General features: G+C 39.8%; 1 protein-coding gene across 5 annotated transcripts in view; it reads left to right on the top strand.

Annotated features, from left to right (window-relative positions):
* Positions 1-13,080: 13,080 nt before the first annotated feature.
* The window catches only part of ncor2 (nuclear receptor corepressor 2), a 101,451-nt gene continuing 92,031 nt past the window's right edge, over positions 13,081-22,500 (top strand). For 3 of the 5 annotated variants that reach the window (XM_074671369.1, XM_074671371.1, XM_074671368.1), the window contains exon 1: positions 13,081-13,337. The gene's annotated coding sequence lies outside the window, so the exon portion shown is untranslated. The remainder of the gene's footprint in view (positions 13,338-22,500) is intronic. The other 2 variants (XM_074671370.1, XM_074671372.1) reach the window with 1 other exon arrangement.

Raw genomic sequence — 22,500 nt, 5'->3', positions numbered from 1 at the left:
CTGTAAAGTAAATGTCAATAAATAATTAATTTCTGCTTCATGTTGGCATTGTTGTAGCTAAAGGGAAAAAAAAATCATTTTAATACAGCTACTGAAGTGTACAACAAGAGCAGGAATGGGCAGTGCTGAGGAGTCAGGACACACACACACACACACACACACACACACACACACACACACACACACACACACACACACACACACACACACACACACACACACACACACACACACACACACACAGGCCTCTGAGGCGTACAGAGATCCATAAATCCTGTCACTGCTCTCAGACGGTGACAGGTCTGGCCTTTGCCTCCCCTCCTCCTCCTCCACACCCTGACTCATCCAGTGTACACAGAACTGCAGCTTAGCCCGGACCTCACCAGTTGTCTTTTCTTCTAACATCAACGGGGAAAAGTGAACAAGGCAGTGTAAATATTTGATTGAATATGTATAAGCAGGGACAATGAGAGTCCTCTGGGTGGATCATGAACGGGTGTTTGTGATGAATATGAGTGAGCAGCTTTAGCAGGGAGATGTGAGGAGATGAGAGGGAGGGAGGGACATGTTTACATTTTGCCTGCTGAAACAAGAATTTACTGGTATGAAGTGTGTATAAATAAATAAATCTGTGCTCATGGTGATTATACTCACTACTAAAGAATGTGCACTCAGTTTCAACAATGGAACATTTTTTTATGCTCCCACAGACTGTGACTGGAAAGTATATTAGCACGGTGTCAGACGGTTCCCTGGGAAGAACTCTGAAGTCTCATCTGCTTGTCACATGTGCAGTTTTAAGTGTGCACGTGTGTATTTGATATTCAGGAGATGACTCGACTGCTTGAGAACATGTGTGAAGTGTGAACCAGCTCTTGGAGCTTCCAGTGTTGGCTGGAGCCAGCTCAAAGAGCGTCATTAATTAACATGCCATTATCAGAGCTGAATGCTGGCGGGGGAGATTAATGCTGCGAGGAGCTGCGAGTGGATTAAAGGTCACATCCTGTGTGTTAATCAGCCAGCACCCCTGACCCCTGGAAGGAAACATAGTAGAATGGGCACATTATTGCCACCTGGCTGGGCACCAATCGCTACCAGGATCAAAATGAGGACTGTTCCTCTGAGCAGAGAAGACAGACAGTGAATAAATGGAGGACAGAGAGATAAAAGAGTGGGATCCTTTTTCAAGTGGGAAAGAAGATGAAATTGAAAGATGTAGGTGACAAGAACACAGTAATTAAGATGTAGGTGACAGGAACACAATAATTAAGATGTGCTGCAAGCAATGTTTAAACTGTTTCTGTAGACTGCGATGAAGAAACAAGTATGAAAAGATGAGGAAATGGCTTTAATCTGTGTTTGTTCTCATGGTCACTATGAGGCTACTCTTCTCAGTACAAAAAGAAAGTCTGAACACGGATCACATGACTGAGTTTCAAATCAAGTCTTAGAGTGGACTGTAAGTCCCACTTGCATGCAGATATCTATTTTTAGACATTAATTAAAGCTAAAGCATCATGATATCACTGCTGATGGGTGTCAAGGATTGTATCACAGCCTAAACTCTTTCACCATTTTGTTCTGCTCTGGCTGTTTTGCTGCTTACAGCCAATGTTTGCTCAAATATGATACGATTGTTTTAATTAATATATATATATATATATATATATATATATATATATATATATATATATATATATATATATTTTTGTGAATTATGGCCCACAGCATGCTTAAGTTTAAGGTGTAGTTATAAGTGATTGGCAAGTTGCTGCCATTACAGACTTCATACAAGGATTGAGACATGAAATTGTGCATCCATCTGAACTATGACTGTTGTTATTCTGGTTTCAAGAAAAGCAGAAAATGTTCACCACATCTAATAGGATACACCCATGTTCAGTTTTTGTTTTAGTGAAGGAATGAGCTGATGCTAATGACAAAAACATCATTGTATGGGATATAACAATGTCAATATTTTAAAATCAATCAAGTTTATCACGAATCTTTCATACCTACCACCAGGCTTTGTCAACTACTCAACTCTGATTGCTCTGGTGCAGCTCTTTGATCCGTTCATTAAAAAAAAAATTAAAAAAAAATTATATTGTTATGAGTAGTGGTGTGCCAATCAATCTAAAATATTGATGTATTGATGCCAGCGTTGTGATCAGTATTGATCAATACTCGGGTGATGAGATTGATACTCAAGTTTCAGTTTCTTTTCTCGACATCGCACATGTGATCATAGCTAGCTTGAGCGATAGATGGAACTTTGTCTCTTCTGCAGTAAAAACTAAAATTTGTCTTAGACATGGCTCCAAGTACGAATTTAAACACTTTTACAGAGTTTGGAAGTGTATTGATTTTCATCTTATGTCCTTTCATTTAAGTGTGTGAGGAAATACATTTGTGATGCGGCTCTTTGTAGTACCACGGTAGTTTTTGTGGCTCATGGTCTCTGACTGGTTGGCCACCCCTGTCTTACAGTGTTAATATTTGTGCACAAGCAAAAACAACCCCCCCAAAAATTGACTGAGTCTGAATGAATTATTTTCTTCTTCTTTCATAAAAATCAAGATGGTGTTGGTTTCAATGCCAAACTAAGTGCTTCAAAGGAAGGGTTCACAAAGCAATCACAACATCTAAATCCAATTCCATTATGCAGCCAGTGGTGCGTACCTTTAGAGGTTTGATGTGTTGGCTCAGGTCACTGAGTGCAGAGCTGCTCTGAAGGCTGCAATCAGAGCTGCTGATGTCAGGTTACACACCAGCACAGAGGCTATACAAGAAGACAATACCATTACCATTGACTTATTTCCAACATGACACTGAGTGTGTGTGTTTCAGCACACAGTGTATTGTCAGACTCTTTCACAGTGTCTTCTCTGTCTCTTACAAACGTAAACACACAAAACCCCCATGCAGGTCTGTTACAAATGTGTTTCATTCTCAGTGTAAAAAGCCTTGAGGACTCTCCAAGGTGGACGGATTAATTTCTTGGTGTTTGGGAGAAAAATGCTCGCAGGCTGGATCAGCCCTTCTATATCATATTTCTGCAGCCCACACACACCTCCCACTCTCCCACATCTGACAAGAATCTCTTAGATCGGATGTGACTCACTCGCTCTGGCAGTCAAGGGCTAAATTCCTCTTTGGTTACTCTCTTACGATGGCCACTCAGCTCTTCCCACCACCTCCTTTTTTTTATCTTCTACTCAGTCCAGCCTCTGATGTGTGTAGACATATTGAGAAACACACTGTTTTACAGGAATTCACATACTGTTAAAATGAGGTTTTGATTACAGTCACATGAGCACCATCTGACAGCTGTGGTGGCTTATTTCACATAAATCTGTGGTGAATTCTATTAAAACAGTTTTTCTGGAGCAGTCACAGGAGCATGACAAAGACGTCTCTGCAAACACACCTCGAGTGCTGTTTCCTCTGCTGTAGAGGACGGAGGGGCAGGTCAGCTGGAAAAAAGGGAACATACACTGTGAATGCTCAGGGAGTGTAGTAGATGCTTACAGAGCGGCCTCTATTCTCAGAGGACCCTGTATTCCTGCATCAACGCTTTCCAGGATGCAGGCGTGTGGTTCACTGCTCATTTGATGGACTATTTTCCCTCCTTCCCCGAGCCGGGCTGTGTACGTTTTGACCTTGGTGTCAGCAGAGCCAGACAGAAGCTGCTGAATGGGATATCTTCCTCTTCCTCAAGGACGCTCACAACAACACACCCCCTTTGTGATTTCTTGAGCATTTGAAAAAAGATGGCCATAAGCCTCAGAAATGCATTCCCTTTAAGAATTTCATTTGTAAAGGTAGAGGTTCAAGAATAACCGGTCATAAATGTAGCTTTTTAGGGGCGGTAGCTGCACAGATGGATGGAAATTTCTGTAAAGGCTCAACAACTGTGCACTGCCTTTTAATTTGGTACAGATTCATGGCTGAAAAATAATCACTTTTTACCCAGTATCACCAGGAGTGTTGCATCTAATTTTGTGTCTCAACAACTAGAGGATTCACGGCAATTAAATCTCCAACTGTGTTTACAGCGAATAAACTCTGCTAGGCACACTTACTTTTAAACATTGAGACATCAGCATGGCTAAATTATAGCATTTAAGCATCAGCTGTGTCTTAATACAGGATTAAGATTCTCTGAAGGACCCAGCTCTCAAAACCTGCTTCACATGGTATAACACCTGTCTAGCTTTAGTTAGCTCACTTGCTAACTAGCTATCATAGCTGACATTGTGCAACTTAACCATCATCTAAGTATTAAAGATCGTTTTAAATTTGAAGACATCTGCAGGACAGATTTGGCGGCTTCATTTGAAGGAACCTTCAATGGGACAGCCTGTGACATGCTGCTGCGACCTCCAGTGTGCCCTCAAAACAATGGTGCCCCTGACTTTCATTGTGAACATGTTAGCATGCTAATCTTGGCACAAAAATAAGGACTAGAACAGCCTCGGGGACCTGTTAGCAGAATGTAAACTTTCAACAAACTTACAATGAAAAAAAAACTTTATTAGGATGTTAGATACATGAACGAAAGACAATTCATCACACAACTGGGCTTCTGGTGGGTTTGCTGTGCGTCTTGGTGTTTTGTTTTTAATTTCTTCAGTGCATCTGGAAAGTATTCACAGAGCTTCACTTTTTCCACATTTGGTGACATTACAGGCCTTTTTTTCTTAATTTTTTTTGCAAAAAATAAATTTTATATATATATATATATATATATATATATATATATATATATATATATATATATATATATAGAGAGAGAGAGAGAGAGAGAGAGAGAGAGAGAGAGAGAGAGAGAGAGAGAGAATTTTTGTCAGAGCACAAACCAAGCATGAAGTCAAAGGAATTACTTCAGAATTTTCAAGTCTGATGAGTTAAAGACTGAAGTGAATGCCAGGCATCATGTTTGGAGGGCACCAGACACCGCTCATCACCTGGACAGTACCATCCCTACAGTGAAGCATGGTGGTGGCAGCAACATGCTGTGGGGATGTTTTTCAGCAGCAGAAACTGGTAGACTGGTCAGGATTGATGGAAAGATGCAGCAATGTACAGACAACTTGGGTGAAAACCTGCTCCAGAGTGCTTTTGACCTCAGACTGGGGCGATGGTTTATCTTTCAGTAGGACAACGACAAAAAGCACACAGCCAAGATATCAAAGGAGTAGTTTCAGGAAAAACTCTTTAAATGTCCTTGAGTGGTCCAGCCAGAGCCCAGACTTGAATCGGATCAAACATCTCTGGAGAGATCTCATAATGGCTGTGCACTGATGCCTCCCAGATTGAGAGGTGCTGCAAAGAAGAATGGACCAAACTGCCCAAAGATAGGCGTGCCAAGCTTGTGACTTTATATTGAAAAAGACTTGAGGCTGTGGTTGCTGCCAAAGGTGTATCAACAAAGTATTGAGCAAAGGCTGTGATTACTTACTATGTACATGTGATTTCTTTTTCTTTTTTCATACATGTGCAAAAAAATTTTTTTAAACTTTGTTCTTGTTGTCAATATGGGATGTTGTGTATTGATTTTACGGGGAAAAATCATTTTGGAATAAAATGTTGAGTGCTGTAAAGTGCTGTGAATACTTCCTGAATGTACTGTGGGAGGGGTTTTCTGTTTTAACACACTTTAAAGAGTTATTGGTTGTAAAAAAGAAAAAAAAAAGATTTTGGACAGGATGTTGGATGATTGGATGATATTATACGTAGCCGAAAAGAAAAACTGCACATAAATTGCTACGCTCCAACACTATCTTTAATAAGTGTAAATATATGACTGTGCTAAGTAGTTCATCAAATCAGCTCAGGGTAAGATTAGAGAATATGTGCATGTTTTGTTTTAGACTGTTTCTCCAGCATCAAAGTGTCTACAACAAAGTTCGAGGAGTGAATGCATTACATTAAAGTTTCTTTGTGCCTCTCTGTTTTGTCTGCATTAAAGTATATAAATTAATCCCATGTCTGTGGGGAGCAACAACACTGTAAATGCCCCAACAGCTGGGAGTGAAACTACTAAATCTGTGCAGCCTCAGAAGAACTTATAAATAGCTCAGTCCTCAATTGTCCTGTCAGGGTCTGAGTCTTGGGCTGCTGCAATTCACTGGAGAGCTCCAGTTTTATGCCTGGAGACTCTTCCTGCTTTCATCGTCAGACGTTGCCTAATCAGGTTGTCTATTTGTTGAAAGGCACGGCTGAGGACTGAGTGGGGAGCTAAACTCTGAATAACCCCGCTAAGGCTCACAATGTTGTCTCAAAACACAGAGAAGATAGGAGTGAATGACGTAGCAGAGAGCAGAGGCTTAGCTTTGAGGAGACTCAGTCAACTTCATTTCACTCTCTATAAAGCTAGAAATTTCGGAGGCTCCCCAGACCCAACAGAAAATTTTCTCCAAGGGCAAATCTGGATAGAGGCAGCGCTCAGTCTGGTATTTTCAGTCAGAGAGAGTGAGAAAGAGAGAAAAAAACATGGACTTGGAGATGAGAAGTGACTGACAAGGGTTTTATTTGGTGTCTTTCTGTGGCATGTTTGAGTGTGGAGCTTCCTCCTGCTTGCTGAAAAGCCCTTCCCTCCGGGCGTCTTACTCAGCCTTGACACAGACTGCCACTACCTTGTGATCTCACAGCAAAAGGCACATGAAGGATCACTCAGAGAAAGAGAGGAAGAGTGACAGAGATGACTTCAATCACTCTATCTGCTATTGCGCTCCATTCTTATCTCTGTACTGTTATCAACTCCCTGTAGACCATAAGCTCTGTTGACATTTCACCTCATTTCTGGTGTGAAATACTTCCAAGGCCTTATTATCTCCATCAGAAGTCTGGTTTTAATCCACTTCTCTCTGTGTTCCACAAAAGAAATACTTCCTGCACCTTCATATTTTCACTCTGTCCCTTGGGATCGTTTATATTCACAGCTCTGTTTGTAGCACACCATAATCGTGGGCATGCGTACACCTCTACTGCTCTACTTTATCGACAGCTTTTCAAAGACTTAGGGGAGCCTTATCAACAATTTACAAGCTTGTGTGTTGATGATAGCTCCCTGCGTCATCTGACTAAAAGAATGCACGCTTATCTTTACTCCATCCACCCACCGAATAAGAATTAAGACACCGTGTCTGTGTCTGAAATGGCAAATGCATCAATTTCTACGGCCTGGAGGATGCATGTGAGCCCGAGCTGCTGCAATGTGCTGAGTGTGTTATGTGCTGTACAGTACGTCGTGCCACCCCCTGCACTGCTCCCCTAAAGCAAACCCATCCCCCACCTGAGACATTTCTGCTCTCTATATGTGTGACTACATTACGCCCGCTTCCTCTCCCCCACTGAGTGAGCCTTTCTGAGCCGGTCCCTGGGGTGGGAGTCATTGTGGAAAGCGGGCCTTTTTCCCTGTCCATGGGATGTTATTGATGAGGTGAGGTAATGGATCTCCCCGCTGTGCTCGCAGGGACACTGAGGATAAATCAGACAGTGGGTAAGACCCAACCAGCCATTCCACCTCTCTCCAGACTCAACTGCCATTTCATTAGCTTTATTTATGGGGGTGGTGCACTCTTCTGAACCCCTCCCCTTTCCGTCCTCCCACAGAAAACGCTGCTATTCTTCTTCTTCCTCCCTTATATAGAATGCTATGGCAACCCATATACACCCCAGTCCTTCTTTCCTGGCCTTTTCCTGGAAAACGTACTATTCCCCCCACACACACATTTTCCCTGGAACCATTCTCCGCTAAATCCAGTTAATGTGGGAGTGGAGATGCTCCTATCATGCAGTGGAGAAAAGGTTGGATAGATAGTGCTGTGGTTGAAGGACACAGCATCGCCCAGGCTTTTAGCACTACATGCAGCAGTGCAAGTCTGTCCAGCTCAGCACTTCCTGCAGAGACATATCCGAGCTGGGCTAAGCTACAGCAATTCACCCCTGGGCTTCTGGCTCAGCCACTTAGTGAGAAAAACCGCAGCCAAAACTAGCTTTGTCCTTCAGGGAAGAGAAAGAAATTCCTGATGTGTCCTCACTGGAAAGCACTATCTTCACCACAGGATCAAATGTCAATCCTCTGTCAGGGAAAACGTCCATTAATTGGAAGACAGAGTTGCTCGGCCATGCTTGAAAAGGGTGAAGGAGCTGACATGTCATTTCCACATCCATGCCAGCGGAGCACTGCTTTGATTCTCTTTCATATCTGACTTCTCCTGAGCCTTGTGGATTTATATCAACTTGGAAAAACATACTGAGGAAAGTTCACAACACCATGACCTGATTTAATCTGTAAAGGCATCACTGTTATCAGTTCCTGTAGATGGTGTGGCACATGATCAGAGAGCAAATATCCAGGCTGAGTAGACGTTTCATATTTCTGAAAAGCCTCACCAGAGCCAAAATCTGCTCCATATGTGAAGGTTGATATACATATATAATGCTGTATCATGTCCCTGTATCTAATTTATTTAAGGCACAGAGACCTGGATTAGACATGAAAGGCAGTGAATCACGCTCTGCTTGCATGCTTTTTCCATTAGAGAGCGATAGAGACAAGAATGGGTCTTTTTGTTCGTTTCATGGTGAACATTGATGTCATGACAATCATGCTTGAACATGTCCATACAAGGTCCACTCTCGTTTTCTCTGCATGAAGCCATGCAAGCTAACAGATGGTTGACTGAGCTAAGCTCCAGCAATGCTGTGCCACTGCCAGTTTCATTACAGGGGTGCACTTGGACAGGGGACAAGTGCGAATATGTCTGTCACGCCCCCGGCAGCCAGTGATAGTGAAGAAATGAAGGCAGAGTTTACTCCATGAAAGCAGGGAGTGCATATCATCATGACAGACCTCTTATTAAGGCAAATCCAGAGATGTGCTTGGTGTAAATCTTTCTGTTTATTGAGTTTATTCAGAGCAGGACAGTGCACGTTAAACAGTGTTTTTGCTGAATGAATCATTATTAATATGCTGGATTAGTGCAGTAACTAAAGTTAATTCATAGTCTTTACAGTGTTTACATAAAACAAATTTTTGATTTGCAAGAAATGTCACAAGACATAACTTTGGTGCTATCATAAACTAATGCTTATGCCTGCACAGTAGTTTGTGTGTTACAGTGGCTTTAAAGGCAAAATAAAAAACATAACAATACATTGGTGCCCTGCAAAACTTTAGTTTACATTCAACCCAATGTAAGTGATAAAAATGCTTTTAAAATTCAAGATGAATGATGTAATAGAGACAGTAAGCATCCAGGTTTATATTTTACCTCTGGGTTAGGCTGTAAAAGGCTTGTCTGTACAGTAAAATTTAGACTACATGTGATCTTGATAAAGGGAAGGAAAGGGAAAAATGAGGGAAAAGCGTGTGCTGGCAGTTGGCCAGGTGTGGACAGACTCAGGAAGTCAAGCCGGAATTCCAACAATGCAGGCAGTCGTTCAGCTCTTCACCGAGATGCTGCCATTTTCACCCTCAGTGCTGTCTTTGTTGCTCCAAGGACGAGGCGGTTAGTTGGCCATGAATAAATTTCAGCTCTGAATCTGCATTGTAAACTCAGACTGATTGATTGAGCAGATGAAAAACAGGTTTCTTTTTCAGTTTCTGAGTCGGATTCCTTCAGAGAGAGAGAAAGATCATTTTCTCATGCTGTTTGAGCACAGTCATGGCAATAATAAATGCCTGCCATGGCAGAGTGAATAATGTCTTAGCTAAAAATGTACATCATAGCCAAAGGAGGAACCTGGCATGTAATTACACCACTGTTATAAATAGCATCCTGTGCAATACAGTATCAATCAGCTTCATCCAAAAATGACATTATAGTAGAAGCACATGGTCTTAGTTTCAGATGTTTCTATGGCTCTGATTTAATTGGTCCTGAATTCAATTAGTTTTAGCTGAACTGAAAACGCCTTGGGAACAACCCTTGAGGACAAGAGTACACTGAGAATGGCAGGGTGTAATAATGTATTTTTAATCAGGCACAGTTTTGGAAAAAGACTCCAGCTAAAGCATTATTTTGAATTCATAATCAAAGTGGATCAGTCACAAAGAGGAGCTCCATTAATCTGTTTGACTCCCGATGGCAGGAGTGCTGTTTTGATGAGGATTTTCCCTCCAGCCTCTCTTCTGTTCTCAAGGATTTTTCTGTTGCTCATCTTTTATTTCAGAGCTGTAATGACAGTCTTCAGTGCATCTATCAGCCAACAGCCTTTAAAAATCTCTGAAGTCTGCTTCGCTGATGCACTCAGTCTCGAAGGAGCCTTTCATGTTGGCTCTGCGTCTTTCGAAACAATCCTCTCTAGGTCTTTTTAATAACTTCTTTAGGAGATAGCTCAGGTGTTTCTGCCTTAAGTGGGTTGTATTTTTTTGCCATCTTAAAGAGTGTACCTTGTCCAGATATTAACTTTTCATTTTCTGGTTGTTTTCATCTGGCTGTTTGGGCTTTGTCTGCTGCTGCCCATTTAACGCTACGAGGGATCTGGCTGCAGATGAAACACAGCTGTTGACATCAAAACTGGCAAGTGAGAAACATTTGTGCTTTATCAGTGAGCTGACAAATTGGGCATTACAGAGATAGGGGATAGATTATTCTGACATGCAGCTGGTCTGGAAAGCCTGGCTGAAATAAACAGCTCCCTATCCTCTTTCCTCTGTGACGGCTGGATGAAGAGATGGTGGTTATACTGATGGTTAGAGGGGGTCTCCCAAACCACAGAGCAGAAAGAAAAACACAGGGAAGAAAAACAATCCCATCTGACATCATAGGGAAGGCTGCTGCTGAAATTTAGGTCAGGATATAGCCTGCCTGAAGTGTGCCAGATAGTTAGATGGCAAAGCCAGGAAGCCATTTCCTCATCCAAGTAGAATGACATAATAGAAAGTCATAATTGTACAACATAAAATATAACCAAGCCCATAATATTATCCTATCAAAACCTGGATTACAAAGTACTCAACTTCTTTCTTTAAGAGCTCTGCTGACTGACTTTAATACCTCACCCTGACAGAGAGAGCCTCAGTGCGGGTGGCTGTGAGGCAGACTGAGAGGTTTCAGACCATTAAGAGGGCAACGGCTTCAACAGAGTCATCAACTATGCACACAGCATGATGTGTTGTGACTTTCCAAATACTATCCTTCAACGTTAAGTCACTGTATTCACAGCTTGTACTTCTCCACGGGCATCAAGCAGCACAGATGTAGACTTCCTGCAGGGTCAGTGCTTGAACTGACCCCCCTTTTGAAACCTCGGACCAGAGTAGGATGGGAGGGAGAAAGAAAACAGAGGGATTGTCTTGATAGCTGAGGGGGACAATACTGGTTGTCGATAAAAATGTGTGCCAAACCATGAATGTAGTATGATATGGGATGGTAAACATGAACAAATGAGCTGTGAAACATTTGCTTTGTACAGCACATCTACAATGTAAGAGTCGAGACTACATGCAGAATATTTGTGAAGAAAAACAATATTTGCAAACTTTCTGCTTCACAAAAATGTACTTGAAGCACTATTGTTTGTCATTTGATGGTTATGTGAAATTTTATGTTATGAAATATTAAGAGTTTTTTTAACAGAAATACAAATCAGCCTTTAAAAATTGATGTGTGAAAAGCGAGATTATACATAACAAATTGGAAATAACCTCAAATACATCCTTCCATTAATGCAGTATTCTAACTGTCTTTTGGTGATAACTATATTTACACCACATCACCATACTTATAATTAAGTACATTAACATAAATAATTCCACACTGCATGACTTTGCAATACGAAGATTTTATTACAAAACACATGTTTAAACAAAGATGATTTTTTTATTGATAGTAAAAAATGAGAAATCTGTGCATATTATGAGGAGGCATGCCCATTAAATACATGATTAATAACATAAAAAGCAATGCAGAGAAACCGTAATGGTTGGAAATACCACTGTTCTAATAAACATAATTTAATTTACACAAACACCCCCCATAAACATAGCTGGCAGTATTTTTTTTCTAAAATAAAATATAATAATGTAACATTTTCCACTCAGGGATTCATATCATAGCTGGTTTAGAACTACTGTTTATTTATTCACTCAGTCACTGCACTTTAATTGTCTATTTATTTACTCAATCACTGCTCTATATCTGTTTTATTTATCATATCTGTTGTATTTATTCATGAATACATTCACAATAATAACCATTCATCAGTTGCCATTTAACTTAAATTATTTATCCCTTCATATATGTTACCAAGGCAGTGCTCATAAATATTTGAATATTCATTCAGCCACCACACTCTTTATGATACACTCACTCATGTACAGATGTACATTTTCCAAATGATATACAGGATTTCTGTTTTTTTTTTTTTTTTTTTTTATACAATGACAATCTATCTATCTATCTATCTATCTATCTATCTATCTATCTATCTATCTATCTATCTATCTATCTATCTATCTATCTATCTATCTATCTATCTATAGGCTAGGTGGAGATAATATAGGAATCATACAAACATATGTGGTATGGAAAATCACAGACAAAACAAAACAAAATTGTTTATTTATGGGCAATACTACTTTCATTTGTGTTTGGAGCATGATTTTATTATGAGCAATATATCTGAAAAGTAAAACAGTTTAAGCATACTAAACAATTTTAAAACTCCAGACAAAACTAGAGTAAAAACACAAGTTTTAACTGAGAACTATTTAATAAATTTAATACAAATTGGTATGCACAGAGCTGTGTACAGATGGCTTTCTTTTGTATCATTCTCTGTGATGTTTCTGACTTTTGATGATCAGTGACCTGAACATTACTTCACCTCATTGGTGAAGAAATGGAAGAAATTAAATATATTTAGATCAGATCAGCTTATGGAGTTGAGTTCATCCCTCCCTTTCTGTATTTTTAGTTTGTTTTGGAGCGCTCTGATGATCACAGCCTAACACTACATCCCTGTATTTGTGGTGAGCTTGGGAAAAATGCAGTGCTTGAGTAAAGAGGAGGGGCGAGAGAGCATGCGGACCTATGGAGAGAGAGAGGCGGTTCATCTTTGCTATGGTCTTAGCAGCAGCAGCGGCTTAGGGAGTAGTGCTGGACCACAGTGTAGTGCAGGAACAGGCACGACAGAGCTGAAAACCGCCAGCGGAACAAATGAAAACGAAAACTACCCTTTCATTTGGATTAATTACCGGGAGAGACTCTGAACCGAAGAGGGGAACCCTTTAAGCGAAAACTGGACCGACTGACGAGGATTGGGACATTAGCTTCTGTATGATAACACCGCTGAATGGTTCCTGCTGCCCCGCCGCTAAGGTTAGTTAGCCTCCATTGCTGTGTCCGTTGGTTTGGGGGGTCTGTGTGCTCTGTTGTTGGGCGACGGGGTCCGGCTATTCTTTGGAGGAGAGACGCACACACACATATAGCAGTATTGACCTTTTCTAGGCAGCGTTAACATTAAAGCATCGCGGTTTATTGGCCCTTTGGATAATGTATCACTGATGTTAGAGAGCAGTTCAACTACCTGCTTGCTTACATCACTGTGTTGCTCGTAGACGGCTCGCTATCGTCAGCTAGTTAATTATTTTATAAATCAGGAACACGTGCTATATGGCTAGGCTAGGCTAGGCTAGCACGTAGCTAACAGCTAGCCGCGTAAGCTAGCTGTCACAACTGCGGAGAGGCTAACCCTAATCTTATTGAACTGAACTTTTTCTACATTTGTGTTTTAATTTGAAACGCAAAACATAACTCCTCACCAACGACCATTATTAACCGCTGTTAAATTATACGAACTTTTACCTGTGTGTCAGTAACGTTATTGTGGTGTCTGGTAATTTAGCCTGCTAACCTCGCTATGCTCAGAAGCTCTAGGGTTGTAAACAAAGCTTTTATTTTGAGTTTACTTGGTGCCCTGCTTTAAAACCTCATCTTAAGTTAATAGGTACAGCGTTGTGTGTTGTCATTTGGACTACAGTGTATGAATTACTGACTGTAGTTGCTCAACAAGATTGATGTCAAGTGTGTGACACAGTCAATAGGAACGCTGAGTGAGTTAGCTGTAATGATTGGTTGTCTCAGATTGATTTATTGCTTTTGTACACTTAGCAGTGTAATCGCTTTTGTGCTGAACTGTCGTAGTTCATTTGTTGTGTTTGAAGTTAAATTCAAAGGCGGGCTGCTTTGGGAGAAAAACTTTTTACTGGTAGTTTGCTTGTTCGTGAATGAGCAATGACGCTGTGTCATTTACCAATTGAGTGTGATGTTGTCAAACTTTCAGGAGCAAGGAGATCTTGGCAGACAAGCTTGCGGCACATTAAAGCATCCAAGTAGCTTTTAGCTGGTTGGAAAGACAAGTGAAACTACTATTGATGTCTCGTTAGGAGTTAGCAAAGCAAAAGATTCCATGAACATACAGTGTGACCATTTCTGTTTTGGTATTTTTTTATTGTCTAGAATGGTTGCAGCTAAGTAGGTGTCAGAAATAGCCCCTTTTCCTTTCTCCACAACCTTGATTCTCAATGGATGACTCATTTAATGATTCAGTGTGAGTTCTTTTTATGTGGCATCACTACTATTTGATGCTCATAACAAAACCAGTGAAAAGATACGTTTTGTACACAGATGTTGCCCAAGACATCACAAAAGTGAAAGTAACTATTGCTTGTTGTGGAAGAACGTGGATGTGTTTCTTTGTCAGCTGCTGGATCCCGTCACATACACTTAACTCTTCTGCTTTCGCACTTGAGTTTCAGCTTGAAGACATTTATCCCCCCCTTAGTATAAATGGAACCTGCTTGTATTTGAACTGTAAAACAGCAATTTTTTTGTTCTTTATTTATTTAGCAAAAGAAAAATGCTTTTTATAATCTTGTATTGTGTAACATCCTTGTACTTGTTTATGATAAATGACTTCAAAATATTGAATCGCTTTTGCTCTTTGTTAAAGTGGCAGCTCTGTCCTATGAGGAGACATACCTTGGTCTTTTCATTTCTTTATAACAATTTATAATGATTTTATTTCTGTTTTTATTTCTTTGGAATAGTCATCCCTTTGTTAAATAGGAATCAAACACAGCCACTTGACTTGATAGATGTGCAGTTGCATCAGTGACAGGAAAGGTAAATGAACTCTAGTTATATGAGGGCAACATAACCCAAATCCCGAGAACAACAAACCAAATCCGTCATAGTCAGACACCACTATGAAAGATGTTTTTTGGACTGTTGGTCCACTCTCCTGTTTGATTACGTAATGCAGGGTTTCCCCCAGGAAATGGTTTGGCTGAGGTACTAAATCATAAACTTGACACGCCTGATCTTGTGATTCACTTGGTATTTGATGACACTAAAACAAAAGACTTGTTACAGTATTTGGAGTTGGAAGTGACAGCTGTTATTGTTTCCTTCACTGTTTTATAACAGTTATCAGAGCTGTAGATGATGTCAGCAGAGGTTGGTCTTTGTTCCAGATCAATCCATGCCTGCTTTACAACGCTGTGAAGAAGCTCGAGATCATGAGGCTTTCTGTTGCTCTTCTACAATTTATGACCACAAATAACTGTCACCTAATTCACTGTTGGCTCACAGAGGCTTCTCATTATTTACAGCCTAGAGACCTTAATAACTAAACTCAGAGACTATTTCACATGAAGACATGAAGTTCAGAACTAGATCTGCTTTGTTTTGTTTTGTTTTTTTCTTAGCAGAGAAAAATAGGCTTGTTGCATGCTTCAGCACGTGTCTTTACCCAGTCTGTTTTTCTCTTGAATTTTAAATGAATGTGTACAAAAACCTCCCTGAATAAGTGACAAGGAAATCCGGTGAAACACTTTCAACTAGTGAAATTCTTGACTAAGGAAGGAGTAAAGGATGACCAAATATTGAGTTCCAAATTGTGGTTCTATGAGTCTGATGCATTAGTTGTGAGTAGATAGCCTAAATTTCTCTAATTGATTGTACAAAATGAGGCAGTTCTGAGCATTCTGGACCATAATGCATGAAAACAGTTCGTATGTTTGATAAGAAAGTCTGGAGAGCACAAAGTCTGCTAATAATCCATACCAGTGTGACAGCACTGACTTGAGCTCTGTGTACTGAAAGTACGGTGTCAGCTGAGCCCTTTATATTGTTAAGAGTTAAACAACAGCGCGGAGATATCTCTCCTCTTTCCAAAAGGGTAATGGGGGCAGAGATAATCCCGTGCTCAGCGTGGTGCCTCAGGGAGACTGTTTCACTGCTCGTTCAATTTCTCCTCATATTATGAAACACAACAGAGTTATGAAACTGCAAAGGGGTGAGCGCTTGTTGGTTTTATTGTCTGTGAAAGATGAATCCACACAGTGAATTCTTGTGGGAACAAAGAGCATGTTGCATCATCATTAATCACAAAAGACTTATTAATGTGAAGTCCTTCAGAAGCATATGTCAGATTATGTGATCTATATGAGAGCTGGTGTCTGCCATTTTTCTACACGCGGTAATTTTCCGACAATTGGAGAAAAAATGATGAAGTTTTGGTCAAAGAGCAACTTCATACTGGTTATTAACCAAAAACCAAAAGGTAAAGGTGGAACTACAGCTAACATTTGCCATCCTTTTTTCTTCTATTTAGTGATGTTAGAAAAATGTGTTTCCTGAGGCTGGCGTTGATCTTTGAAAGACAGTTGTCTTGAAAGTTGATCTTTCCTTTTTAATTCAGCTTTCCTCCTTTATTTTATTCCATTTTGAAAAGCTTAGGCCTTCACACCACACTGTGCATTGCTTCCACAAGGTCACATTACTTAACTTGACACTCATGTGATCAGAATGATGTTGGTTGTGTAACCTTGAAAAGAATGAATCTGAGGAGTCCTCTGTACCTGAACGACATGAAAAAGCTGGCTTTACTTAATTGCAAGTTTTGTTTTCTTCTGAAAATGTAAGTTATTTCTTTGACTCTTTGCACCTTCAGCACTCTGAATTGGCTGGATGACAGATGCTGAATGTTTGGCTCAGCACAGTGTTGGCTTTGGTTTGCTCAAGTGATGCTTCTCCCTTTCTTTTTAATAACACATTTCCTTTAAATTGTCATTTAGCCAAGTAAAAGAAAACTGATTCAATAAGTAAATCCTATCTGAATCTTTTTATGATTGAAGAATCCAGTTTCATAAACAACAGGACTGTAAAATTTCTTTATTGAACCACTATCATTTACTGTTACATAAATATAAAGAACAACTGATGCACCATGAATTGTTCAGAAAAAAGAGTCACTTTTCATTGAACCCCATACAACACTTAAAAATAAATTTGCAGGTTAAATTTTTTTGGTACATTAATATTTAAGATTATCTGATAGTGGCTGTAGAATAAGTCAGTCATTATTTTGATGTGTTTTATCACACAAAAAGGCACACATTTAAGGGAAATAGAGGCTGTTCTCAGTACAGCTGTTTAAAGCGCTCTTTTTTTTGCAACATGGCGTCATGACGTAACACAGAGGACTCATGATTTCTGACTCGGCTTAGATCCACTGTGCATGATAGGTGTTAGTGAGAGCGGATGTTTAGGGTTGTCTGTGTTGTTTCTTCCAGGGTATTTTTAATTGGACCATTCATTTAGATGGTTACATAAGGTGTTCGCACTTGATGCAGAAATATTAGCTTATCGGTTGTCAAGTCCACTTTCTCTGCAGTAGGAAGAGAAATAGTCTTACTGGGTTCATTTTGTGCAGGTGAAGAGATGGGACTTTATTCCTGCATCAAGATAAGAAATTCAGTCGTCTGTGGTCCCTGATGATATGATGGAGTTTAGGGCAAGATCCAGGTCCAGGTGAGACTGATGGCGGGTGCAATCTACAGGCAACTGCAGGTTCACCTGCAGCAGCAGCCCCTAACCCGGCCCCCAGTGGCACATCTAAACAATGTCCAGTCAGATGGTCATCCGATGGAAACATGAGCTGAGCACTGTAAGTTTGAGGTTTTTGCATTCACACCTACGTCTCTTTTTCTCTTGCCCACAACGCAGATTTGATGATTTTACGAAGCACTCCCTTACAACTGATGGAGAGGTGGAGACCAGGTTCTGCCCTGTTCCTGGTTTCTGTCTTGCCTAACAGGTTCATAGATATACATCTGAGGACCATCATCATGTTCAGGAATACAGATTTTCTTCCTCTCCATTGACACAAGTGACAGTTAGATCCATGTTTGTTAATGTTAAACAGAGGCAGAATCAGCGGGACTCATTTCTGTGACGTCACAAATGATTGTTTTTAATTTGGAAGTGAACAAAAACATACTAAAATATCTCTAGTAGACCCTGTGGTTTATTACTTTTGGAATTTCTTTGAAAATATTCGATTTAATTTTTTTTTTTAGGGATGCACGATATTGGATTTTTGATGATGTCCAATATACCGATATATTGAAACCCCTCTTGACTGATACCGATAATCACAAGTTTGTTTTTTTCACCGTAAAGAAAGCTAAGTCTATCCTGTACTGAAATTTGTATGTTACTTTTATAGTGACAGTCTTATTTGTTTAAGAAACACACATAAAACAAGACAAAAAACATTTGATTTGACCATAAATGGGAAATGTATTATTTTTTCAAACTCATGACATTCAGTATTGAAATGCAGAAAAATAATTTCTTTAGATCACATGAACTTTAAATGTGCAATGCATTTTTAAACATAACCAAGTTGCATTTGATTGTTTTAGAGCTACTGTAACAACCTGGTGACAGACACAGAGCTCTGCAGTGCAAATAAATGAAGTGCTACATTTTATTTAAGGAGCTTATTTTTCAGATGGAAAATAATACTTATCGGCTGTGCCTATCAGCAGAAATTGTCATATCTGCCGATACCGGTTAACATGTTTTCAAGCTTTTATCAGCCTATACCGATAAACAGGTTTTTAAGTTTTTATCAGCCGATACTGATATTGTGCGGATAATATCGTGCATCTCTAATAGTTTTGGATTGTTTTGACACGCTGTGTCATCATCAACACGTGGATCACCTGTTGTCATAATGGATCCTGGAGTGAAACTTTTACTGCTTAAGCTGTGTTATTTGGATGACTCTCTCGCAGACACATAAAGGTTAAGAAAAATGTCAAAGACCTTAAACACAAAAAGTCGCCTTACTCCATCTGAACATCCATTCTTGGTTCAGTTCAGATGCTACTCTTCCATATTGACCAGATTATTTTGGAGTGTAATTACAGTAGATGGAATACCAATCTGTGGATAATAACACAGATTTGGTGTGTTGCACTCCATGAACCCTTAACGTTAACATGCAGAAACCAAAGAGAGAAACATGAAGCACTCACCGTGAAACTGCCTCCCAGGCGCATTCCCTCCTCCCACCTTGATTCCCTCTCACTGAATGAGTAACAGCAGCTGTCTAGCATTTCTTGCTCACTAGTGGACTGCACCTGGTAGGTTTCGTGTGTGGAGAACGTTATCCTTGACTCAGTGTGGTAAAATATTATGATCAGACACAGCTGGACCGCTGCAGCACCTGAAGTCACAGTAAAGTAGGGCTGAGCCGGACACAGTGCCACCTTAATGTGAGCAGTCATGGAGTTGTAACTTTACTCTGTATCACTGCAGAAATCCTCCAGATCTTGAAAATAGCCACAAGCTTCATCCTCCCACCTTTTTGAAAGCCTGTCAGCTTTCAGTTTTAGGTAGGAGATATAAGGATGCAATTGTGAGAGAGTGGGGGTTGGGTATACTGGGACTTGTGGCCTGGAGGTTAATGGGGTCTGCAGGTCAGACAGATTCTGCGTCTGTCACTCTGTGGAGCTCAAAGAGCTACAAGATTTATCTGCCCCTCCAGGAGTTAGTGAGGCTGCTTGCAATAATTGAATTTAACAAATCAGACAAAGGCAAATCAAAGTCATGCTTCTCATTTTCAGCACAAAACTTGATTAAAAAAGCTCAATAAGAAACACTGCCACTAACTTGAGGGTGAATAAAATGAGTCTTCTACATCAGGAAACAACACAGTTATAGCTGCGTTATGGTAAAGGTGTTTCTTCAAAGATGTCAGGTTCACTTGCACCCCTTAGGGGTGTAATACTTTTTACACATGCTGGCAGCTCAATTCTCAACAAATCAATGAAACAGCCTTTGCTTTCTGGTTATTAAAATGTAAAAGGGCACGTTAAAGTCAAAGCTTTATATGTTTACTTTGAGTATTATCTCTGCTCGTTGACAGTTCATCGCCTCAGACTCTTTTTACAAGCTGCTGATGCTGATTGGTTTTCAGTGCAGTGTGTCCTTGGGGTGGGTCTCCAATAACACCTGTGATACTGGATTAGTCATAGTGTTAACTTGTGTTTCAAACTTCAGTGATATGATCAAAATGAACAGATACCTGTTTAAGGATCATTGTTGGTGGCAACTATTTTGAAGCTTTCACCCAGCCTTTGATGTACGTTTTGTGTACACTGGAAAAAATTACATCCAACCAAGTGTTTTTGTCTTGTTTTCAGTAGAAAATATCATGTTAGACTTGATTTGAGCCACATTACCTGACCAGTCCAGAAAAATGTCAAGTTTCAAGTTATTAAAAGACACAAATGAGGTCTGAATTAGGGCTGCAGCTATTGAATATTTTAGTATTCTACTGAAAATCCCATCGATTAATCAAGTAATCGGATAAAATACATTTTTGTTTAAAGAGCAGTTATTTTTCAAATGAAAATTTTTCTCTTTAAGAAATTGAATTTTCTGATACAGCATGTCAATAAGAGCACTTCTTTGGTATCTCCAAAATTTGTAAACATACCTTGACACATTTTTTGTGCCTTGTACATCTCATCAAATGTTGCAGACCCAAATGGCTCCCGTTTTGTAGAATGACCCATTAGTCTCTAAACTCCAGAAAAGAAGCTAGATTTGTTGCTAGTTGCTATTTTGTATAAGAAGTAGCTTAAGGGGTCTGAAAACTCTCTTAATATGGCCTCAGCTCTATTTGAAATACCACTCTTTGATCTTTTTTGAAATTAAACGATTCCTCAAGGCGAAGAAAATTACTCAAGTATTTTTTGTAATCGAGTACTTTGAATCATTCAAGGAATCGTTTCAGCTCTAGTCTGAATTGCTTGTAACAAGAAAAAAATGCCAATGGAACAAGAGAAAAGTTACTTGTACTAAGACATGACTCCAGTTTCAAGCAATTTTTTTGTTCTTTTCTTGTTGAAACATCTTCAGCTCGTGTGAACACAGTGAGAAAACCTGAGTGATTTTATTCACCAGTACAAAGTGGCTCCTTGTTGTTGCTCATTGGTGACTTGTTGTTTGTATAGTGGGTTAAGATGGTGGTGCTCTACTCTTTCCTTTAACTGTGATTCTGACACATTTATCATCATGGGAAAACTGAGGTGCTGCTTCCCTGGGACACACAGTGCATCCGTTCAGATTTTAATACAGCAGAGGAACAGGATGAGTATCTGGAAACATCAGTGCACTTACTGAGATGTCTTGGATAAAAACAGGGTAACACGAAGATGGGAAACCTCCCAGATAGAGTTCACACCACTGTTTGGTTCTGTGTTTTAAATGAAGGATATTTCTTCAGTTATCCCATAATCTGTGCTCTGAACACTAGAGACAGTCAAACTGTTCTTACTGTTCAAATTAAGTGGATGAATAACTGAACCTACACAGGCAACTGAAATATAAAAGGCAGGATAAAGTGAAACATATTGTATCCTTTTCACTGTACCTGAGGATTTCACTTTAACTCTTCTTTGTCAGTCTTACCTTGTGTAAAGGTTGAAATGAGACTCAACAAGTTTTTCTTTGGTTATTTAGACAAACAAACTGAGGCTTTCAGATGGCTTGGCTGTGTTTACGCTCATGGTTAATTTGCTTCCTCTTATTTGAAACACTTGTAGGATAAGAGTGACTGAGGAGATCCATCCTTGGTCTGTGCTCCATCATTATGTCACAGTATTACTACAGCATACCCGAGGGGCCTGGATGGCACAGAAACAGCACAACATGTGATACCCATTATAAAGAAATGAAAATGGAGAACATAAAACCTTCACCGGTAGAAAGAGGAGATTTTTTCTAGGTGATGCAAAAGCACACACAAAAACAAAACCCTGACTTCACACTTGAATCGGATCAAGTCTGAAAAACAAGAATAATCTTGGGTAGATGTTTGCAACACTTTTGTTTTGATTTTGCAATTTTTTTACAAAGCCTTTCCTATTTCAGTGCAGTGAAACATTAGCAACACCATGAGAGCTGATAACACAACTAAGGTGTTTAAAGTTTTTGTGGTGTTACACTGTGTTCTTGAAGTCTGGATTCTGAGTACAACAGTATGTTTGTCCTTTTTTAGTTTTATTGCTTTTATTGGAACTGAACAAAAACACTGTCATGCAATTAATCAGGTGTTACATTTTACAACTACACTGTGTTCAATAGCACCTTTATACCTTTAGCACTGTGTCATTATGTT

The sequence above is a fragment of the Halichoeres trimaculatus genome, unplaced genomic scaffold (assembly GCF_033239565.1).
Source record: "Halichoeres trimaculatus isolate MK-OKI-2021-1 unplaced genomic scaffold, fHalTri1.1 fHalTri1_scaffold_5, whole genome shotgun sequence".
Taxonomy (NCBI): Eukaryota; Metazoa; Chordata; class Actinopteri; order Labriformes; family Labridae; genus Halichoeres; species Halichoeres trimaculatus.
Note: the sequence above shows the minus strand (reverse complement) of the source record. Positions and strands in the feature narration are given on the sequence as shown.